The sequence below is a fragment of the Sardina pilchardus genome, chromosome 9 (assembly GCF_963854185.1).
Source record: "Sardina pilchardus chromosome 9, fSarPil1.1, whole genome shotgun sequence".
Taxonomy (NCBI): domain Eukaryota; kingdom Metazoa; phylum Chordata; class Actinopteri; order Clupeiformes; family Clupeidae; genus Sardina; species Sardina pilchardus.
Genome location: NC_085002.1, coordinates 18067395 through 18074741, shown reverse-complemented (window position 1 = coordinate 18074741; position 7347 = coordinate 18067395). Strand labels below are relative to the sequence as shown.

At 40.3% G+C, this 7347-nt stretch overlaps 1 long non-coding RNA gene across 1 annotated transcript; it reads left to right on the top strand.

Annotated features, from left to right (window-relative positions):
• The first annotated feature begins 2633 nt into the window (after positions 1 to 2633).
• LOC134092307 (uncharacterized) lies at positions 2634 to 3453 on the top strand. Its single transcript, XR_009940195.1, has 2 exons — positions 2634 to 2729; positions 2831 to 3453. It is a non-coding gene; the product is annotated as an uncharacterized LOC134092307 (long non-coding RNA).
• Positions 3454 to 7347: the final 3894 nt, after the last annotated feature.

The following is a 7347-nucleotide window of genomic DNA, read 5'->3' as shown; positions in this document are numbered from 1 at the left end:
AAAAAAAAAAATGTCGGAGTAGTGGGACTTTTTCCCATAAGGAGACATGCCTCCACTACGACAATCGGACGTCAATGTCGGAGTGCTGGTATGTCGGAATGAACGGCGGATACCATATTTAGGCTGGGTATTGAAATAGTCCGTTTTGACTAAATGGCGCCCTCTTTGGCAACCCCAATTGAACTTCAATGGCTTTGCAATGTTTGACATCACAAGCAAGCAGTTTTGCTGAATCGCCCATTTTTTAGTGTCTATTTTTATGATAGCTCTTTGTTTATGCACAACCTCTCATAATTCATGAAAACCAAGAAAAACACTGGCCCAATCCCAATGTCAGCCCTAAAGACTAAGAACTAAAGACTCACAGACTTAATTGATCTCAGGTGCTAAGTGAGTGAGTGTGTGAGGCCACATAGGCTCAGATAGGTATTTGGGATTGGGACAGCACTTCACGAGATCACATGTACCTTGGCGATGTTTACTAACAAAGACGTTGCTAACATTTGCACCATGCACGTGTGTCGTGCGCGCTGTTGTTTACCTTCATTTCCGGATTTTTCTATGATCTCCGCGGTAAACGTCACAACACTTTGAACTGTGGGTAATTCCCTTAGGTTAAGTCTGCACCGATGCAGACTCACGGAAAGGGCTCGGTAAGTCTGTACTCAAACCCTCCCGCCCGTTGTAATTCGACATTGGGACAGCCCTAAACCCTTACGAATTGCGCGAGAACGCGCACCAAAGTCCGTGAGTTCGTGAGTCCGGACATTGGGATTGGGCCATTATTTCCATTCTATGTCACCTTTAATATACAAATGTATATTATAGTTGGGGGTGGTGGACTGATGGTGTAGAACAAGACTGGAAGCATTCAAGGTTATTTAAATGACACATTTGTGCATTTGGATGCCATATCTAACTTGATTTATATTGTATGTATTTTTATAAATAATAGTTATATTCAAAATGAGTTATGATAAAAACAAAGAAATGGTTCATTATTATAGGGAGGGAAAGTGAAAACCAGCGCTCCAAGCGGCTGCGTTCCTATCGAAGAGCAGCTCCAATGTTAAGTCCCATAGACCGACTTTTCAAATAAATACTACGCAGCTACAGTATACCAGCGATCTTATCCACCAAAAATATTTGTCAGTCAACATACTGTAATAATCTACAAACTGTGAAAATATCAGACCCTATTTCGCCTTGTTAAAAAAAAACGTAATTGCTCGTTTCATTTCATAAATGGACTACAACTACAAGTGATGTGACTTTACCCTTCGACGTTACTCACCTACCATGGTTTGTTTATTAGCCCGTTAGCTAGTTGGTTAGTTAGTAGACAATGGCTGTGTTCGAACTGCGTGCTAAATACTAGTCACATACTGATAATGACGTGAAGTAGCAAATAGTATGCAGTGTTTGGAAAATGTAATATTACCAGTACACAAAAGTTTCCCGGATGTTATACTGATGGGATACTGCATCCCATAATGCATAGCGATTGTTTCCAGCTTCAGAAAATTTCAGTAACAATGGCGGACAGCGAAGGGACAGTATGGCAAAAACCGGAGATGAAGAGCACAAATGTGAGTATTAGTTGGGTGTTTTGGTATGGAATGTTTCGTGGCTTCTGTTATTGTGGAAGTTTTATTACTGTAGAGCTGTATTTGTGTATGTGCAAGTGAATAAATAGCCCAACTTAACCAAAGCTAACGTAAACTAACTGGCGCTCAATGGAAATGAATGGTAGAAACCTGTTAGCTTGCTAAGTCGCTAAATAGCATGACGATTTTCTAGCCTCTAGGTAACGTCGTCATTCACATTAACGAGAGCAATGTTTATTTATAGCCTAGTTATCGTTATGGTTATCATTCTTGGTGTGAACGGCCCTTATCTCCTAAGTATTCTGTCAGTTATAACTGACAGAACTCTATTCGTACTTTTAAAAAATAAGTTTAATTTACAAAAGTGTAATGTGACAATCTTTGATAGCTAAGTTGCTTTGGTACAGAGAATGGGAACGGAAGTTAGCGGCGCAGTGCATTCTGGGACAAAAAGGGCGTTTTCCTCCATTAGGTGAGGCCGCGGCGCGAATTATAAACAAGAAACCTATGGAAACCTATGATATTTCGAACAAGATCGGCTAGCCAAAACAGTAACACTAGATGTAAACATTTAGGCTACTATGCTAAAAACTAGTAGTAGAAGTAGTAATGGACCGTACAGAGACAAACTCCTGCCAGACGCGAGGAAACGTTATATAGAAAAGATATCTTTGATCGGGAACATGGATCCCTATGACAGACCGTCTGGAGAGTGGACGTGAGACCCTGAAAGTAATACAAAGACACTCCGTTGTTGATTTTTTTTACCTGACGATCGTGGGCACGGACGTTACATCAAACAAAACAACAGGTTCGTCTCATGATGTGTGAAAAACAGTGTTAGAAACAGCGAGTTAGCAATGTTTTACGATGTTTACAATGGTACAGCATTGGCAGCAGCGTACAAGTGGCCTCACGTATGTATCCCAGACGCCACCGCGGCGCAACCGCGAAATGTCCGCGACGTCACATTCCCATTCTCTACTGAGAAATGAGCACCTGGTTCAAAACAGTTCCCAGTTTAAGCCTACTGCTCTTTGATAAGTGATATCATAGCCGGATTTGGGTATAACCAGAGAATGTCTAGGGCTCTGGTATAGCCTAATGATGGAAAATAAAATGGTAATGGCAGAAAATAATTTTCTCCTTACTAATATTTGATTTTAAATGAGTGTTTATAAGAAAGTGTCTAAGATGGTAAAAGATGTAACCTCTATCTCTAGGACTGGCACAACGTCATGCACAGTGGTCTTGGGAACATCGAAGGCTTCTGCAACAACCCTGTAGGAGGTGGCACTGGATAACCAATACTGAATGATGACAACCTCCAGTCTCTCCCCCAGCCTCCATCACAGTCCACTTCAAGTGTGTCCACAAGGGCATTGACAGAAGTCGTTCTTCAGATCCACATCTCCAAAGAGGAGACGGACAATAGCCTAGATAGAATAGTGTTGCCATTCAGTTAGCAATATTGTCCCCTGGGGTCATTCTGAGAGAATGTGCACTTGTTGTTTTTCTTGATGTTAAAGTTCAGACATTTTAATCAATTGAAAGTATTTTGTTCAATGTTTAGTGTCATTTGTAAGGTAACTGTCATACAGTGGTCATTATGGGATTATCAATTGTCAGTGTAGCACAGTTACATTTACTTAATTTCACATTTCACTTAGTTGCAAACCCAAGTCTTGCCAATAATGACACCTTTTTGATCCATTAACCATGGTTGCATACGCCTTCATAAGAAAAGACAACTGTAGGCTACAATATTGTTAGTTTCTCTAGGCATATTGGTCTAATCACTCTGAATTCCTGCTGAAGAACGAGATTAAAGACCATCAGTATTGCAGACCTTCTTCTCCTTGCTTGTTTGTTGGCTCTCACCACAGCCTAAGACATATCAAAACGGTAGGACACACAGAAGTGCTACTCTCTCCACTGATCAACACTAGAGAAATGTTTTATGAACATTGTTGGCACTCTGATGGCAGCACAACAATAATTTTATAACACTGCACTTACCTGATTTCACAGCTTGTGCATCCTCTTAGCCTAACTCTTATAACTTTTGTATCAATTCATTGTATTCTTTTCTGTTATTTAAATTCCATTATATCCGAAATTGAGTCTGGATTAATAAGCTTGGGTGATTTTATTTATCCATAAACATATTATATATGAAACATCACACAGAGATTCTTCATGGGTAGGCTATGCTTTCTCCAGATGTCCAGACTCCAGTGTAGCCCAAAAGCTGGCTGATTTGATAAGTAAACAGAACAATCCTCCTGCCATGTCAAGTCAAGTTTATTTATAGGCTATAGCCCATTTCATGCAACGTGCTTTACATAAACAAAAGCAAACTTGTGATGTTCTAAATTTCCAAGAACGCTAGAATTGAAATGCAATGATTAATGCATTTCATCTTAACTCGTTTCCCACTGCAGTCTTATACAAATGAATGAGGTAGTTCGACTAATTGCCAATACCAGGCGTTTTTCTTGCAAGTAGGTGGCGGTGCGTGCTTTAGGCTGTAGATGCATCACTGTATAAAAAGCCAATATCTGGACACAACTAGACTGGAGGAACATGCTCAGTACTCCACATTTAGATTCGCTTCGTTTAGCAACGAACACAAATCATTAGGCTATAGCCTGAGCATGTGTCACTAACGGGATAAACGTGAAGAATTCCCCAAAATATCAGACGTAATTGCGCTCACTTTAAATTGATTAGTTTAGTTTCTTCAAGTCTACCTCTAAATAGGCTACTCGGAACAGAACACATAGCCTAACTATAACATGGTATTGATTAAAATCTACGTTGAGCTCTCTAGAATGCATTGCGGCATTGCGTTAAAATGACCAACGTCACCGTAAGCTTGCTCACTTGATTTTACTAATCCATCAGCTGTTTTCCACAGGTGCATCAGATACGCTGGCGATGGTAAACTGTGGGTCACAGACAGGGGTGGAAATTAAAATTTGAAAATGTGAAAATGTATCAGCCAATAGCAGATTTCTGGTCAAATTAGCCAGCCACTCAATGTTAAAATATGACTTTGTGTCTGAAATCTACCAGCCACTCTCACATTTTACCAGCATTTGGCTGGTGGCTGGTGCTAATTTCCATCCCTGGTCACAGACTAGTCGACCAATTTATGCTGACAAAGTTGGTAGGCTAACGCTTTGTTGCGGTGCTGACTAAACTTATGAATAGAGTTCTGACAGTTATACAGAACACTAAAGAGACGGTCGTTCACACCAAGAACGATAACTAATAATTAAGCGAACACTGGTAAATGTTAATAACGACGTGAACAAGAGCTAGACAAGCTTGATGCTTATACGACTTAACTTTCTAATATCATTCATTTCCATTGACCGCCAGCTAGTTCATGTTAGCTTTGGATAAGCTGGGCTATTTCACTTGCACATGAACACAATAGGCCTAGCCTACTAAAACTTCCACAATAACAGAAGCCACGAAACGTTCCATACCAAAACACCCAAACAATAATCACATTTGTATTCTTCGCCTCCGGTTTGCCATAGGCTACTTGTCCTTTCGCTGTCTGCCAGCGTTGTTGAATTTTTCTGAAACTGGAAATAATCGCTATGCATTATGGGATGCAGTATCTGAGTAGTGAGCATCGTTGGTACACTGAGGATTTTGCCACCATTAGTACAACATCCTGGGAACTTTTGAATACTGGTAAAATCAAAGTTTTCACACACTGCATACTGCTCGCTAGGTTCACATCAGTATCAGTATGCGACTAGTACATACCACCCATTTCAAACAGTGATTTAGTACGCTGTGCTGCTGGTGACGGCTACTGCGTACTGGGGTGGGGGGCGTAGTGTGCAGTACACAGTGTATACTTGACCAGTATGCAGTATGTAGTACTTAGCACAAAATTTCGAACACAGCCAATCACACTTACTGCCAGCTCTTGTGTTAGTAGGAGCACAACACAAATTATCCCAACATAAAGGTAATTACCACACGGTTTACATCGCTCTCTGTTATTACAAAAAATTGTAAAGCCAGTTAAAGAGAAACTATGCAGGATTGGCGATTTCATCCTAAGTTTAGGTTTCGCTTTTAATTTTCGCTCGTTTTATGCTTGCATATTTCTCTGCAGAGCTTCCCCGACAGCTTTAGCGTGTATATTTATACATATACAGTATAGGCTATATGTAAATATATAAATTGTAAGCGTGGTTCTTCTTGTTCTTTATGCGTCTCATCCTTCCAGATGTAAACAGGGAACGATCGTCTCCTGCACAAACTGCAAGGTTGCAATAGCGGATAGGGACACTGGGGGCGGGAGGAAATATTACTGTTTTCGATAAAACCGGTCAGTCAAGCAAAACAACAATTTCTAAGCGATTTTCGGACTACGACAAAGTTACATAGGGTCTCTTTAAGCAAATTGCCGTTTTGATCAGTTGGAGATGAAGCGCCCAAACTGGTGACGTCAAATGCCACTGTAGCTATTGTAGTTCGTTATCACCATGTTACAAACAAACTCAAAACAATTCTCTCTCCCAAGTTCTCATCGTGGGCCGAGATATATTTTTTTCTAAAAGAAAATCCCATCCACGTCCCGCTAGCCTCTAGGAACGCAACCACTAGATGGCGATGACATTACTTTCCCTCCCTATAGATCAGTTAAAAATATATTGTACTTGTCAGTTCATTGCCAGTTGTCATGCCTTTGTGTCTTCATGCAGAGAATGTGCTTGGGTAAGAATTCAGACAACATTCTAAATCATATTATTTGCATTTCACACTAATCACTAAATTCATCATAACTTTTGAACAGTATGGAATATTCACCTTCAGTTTTTTTGCCTAAATAGCACACAAAATTGTGAATATGTCATACGCCACATTTTTATATCTCTTGTAGACAAATATACTGAAAATTTATTTTTATATCAGGAAAATTTTTTTCCGATTTTATGACATTTTTGGAGAGGATTTTCAAAGACTACTCATTACTCTGACACAATTACCAGATGCAACATCCAGCAGCAAAAAACGGAGTGTTCAGCACAGGCACCAAAGGGTTAACATTGCTCGCTTTGAGCATGGTGTATTCTGTCCTTAAAACACCCCTAAACGTTCGTTTTTAAAAGTGTGTAGCTCACCGAGTGGTTAGGCTACTGGGCCCTGTAACTCGAAAAATCAAACTTAACTTTACGTTACGCATGACTTACGAACTCGTAAATCATAACGATCCGGGTGTAACTGAAACTTGTTGCAAGTCACACGTGAGATGCACGCAACTTAAACTGTAACTCGAAAGAGCAACCACTGTAAATGTTGTAGTAACGAGGGAATCAGCGTCCGTTTCCCCCCTGACAACTTGAAAATGCTGTTCGTCCAAGCTGCTCTTACAGCTGAGGAATGGAAGCTCTTACAGCTGCCTAATGAAATAACTGTCACTTAGGTAGAGGGATTTAATATATATATATATGTTTTCTCAAGCTGACGAACACAAAGATACATTCTAGAAAGAAGATTTGGGACGTGAAAACAGAAACCGTAAACAGCTGGGTGAGGAGCACACAAGACGCGACTATAAATGGCTGGAAACGAATGCTCAATTGCCAAAATAACAGAGGCGAAGAGAATGCAAGAGGGCAAGGATGAATGCAAGCGACAGTAGCCTTGGTTATCCTAGGTTGTTCAGACACTTAAGACAGCGTTACGTGTGGTATGAAGCAGTCGT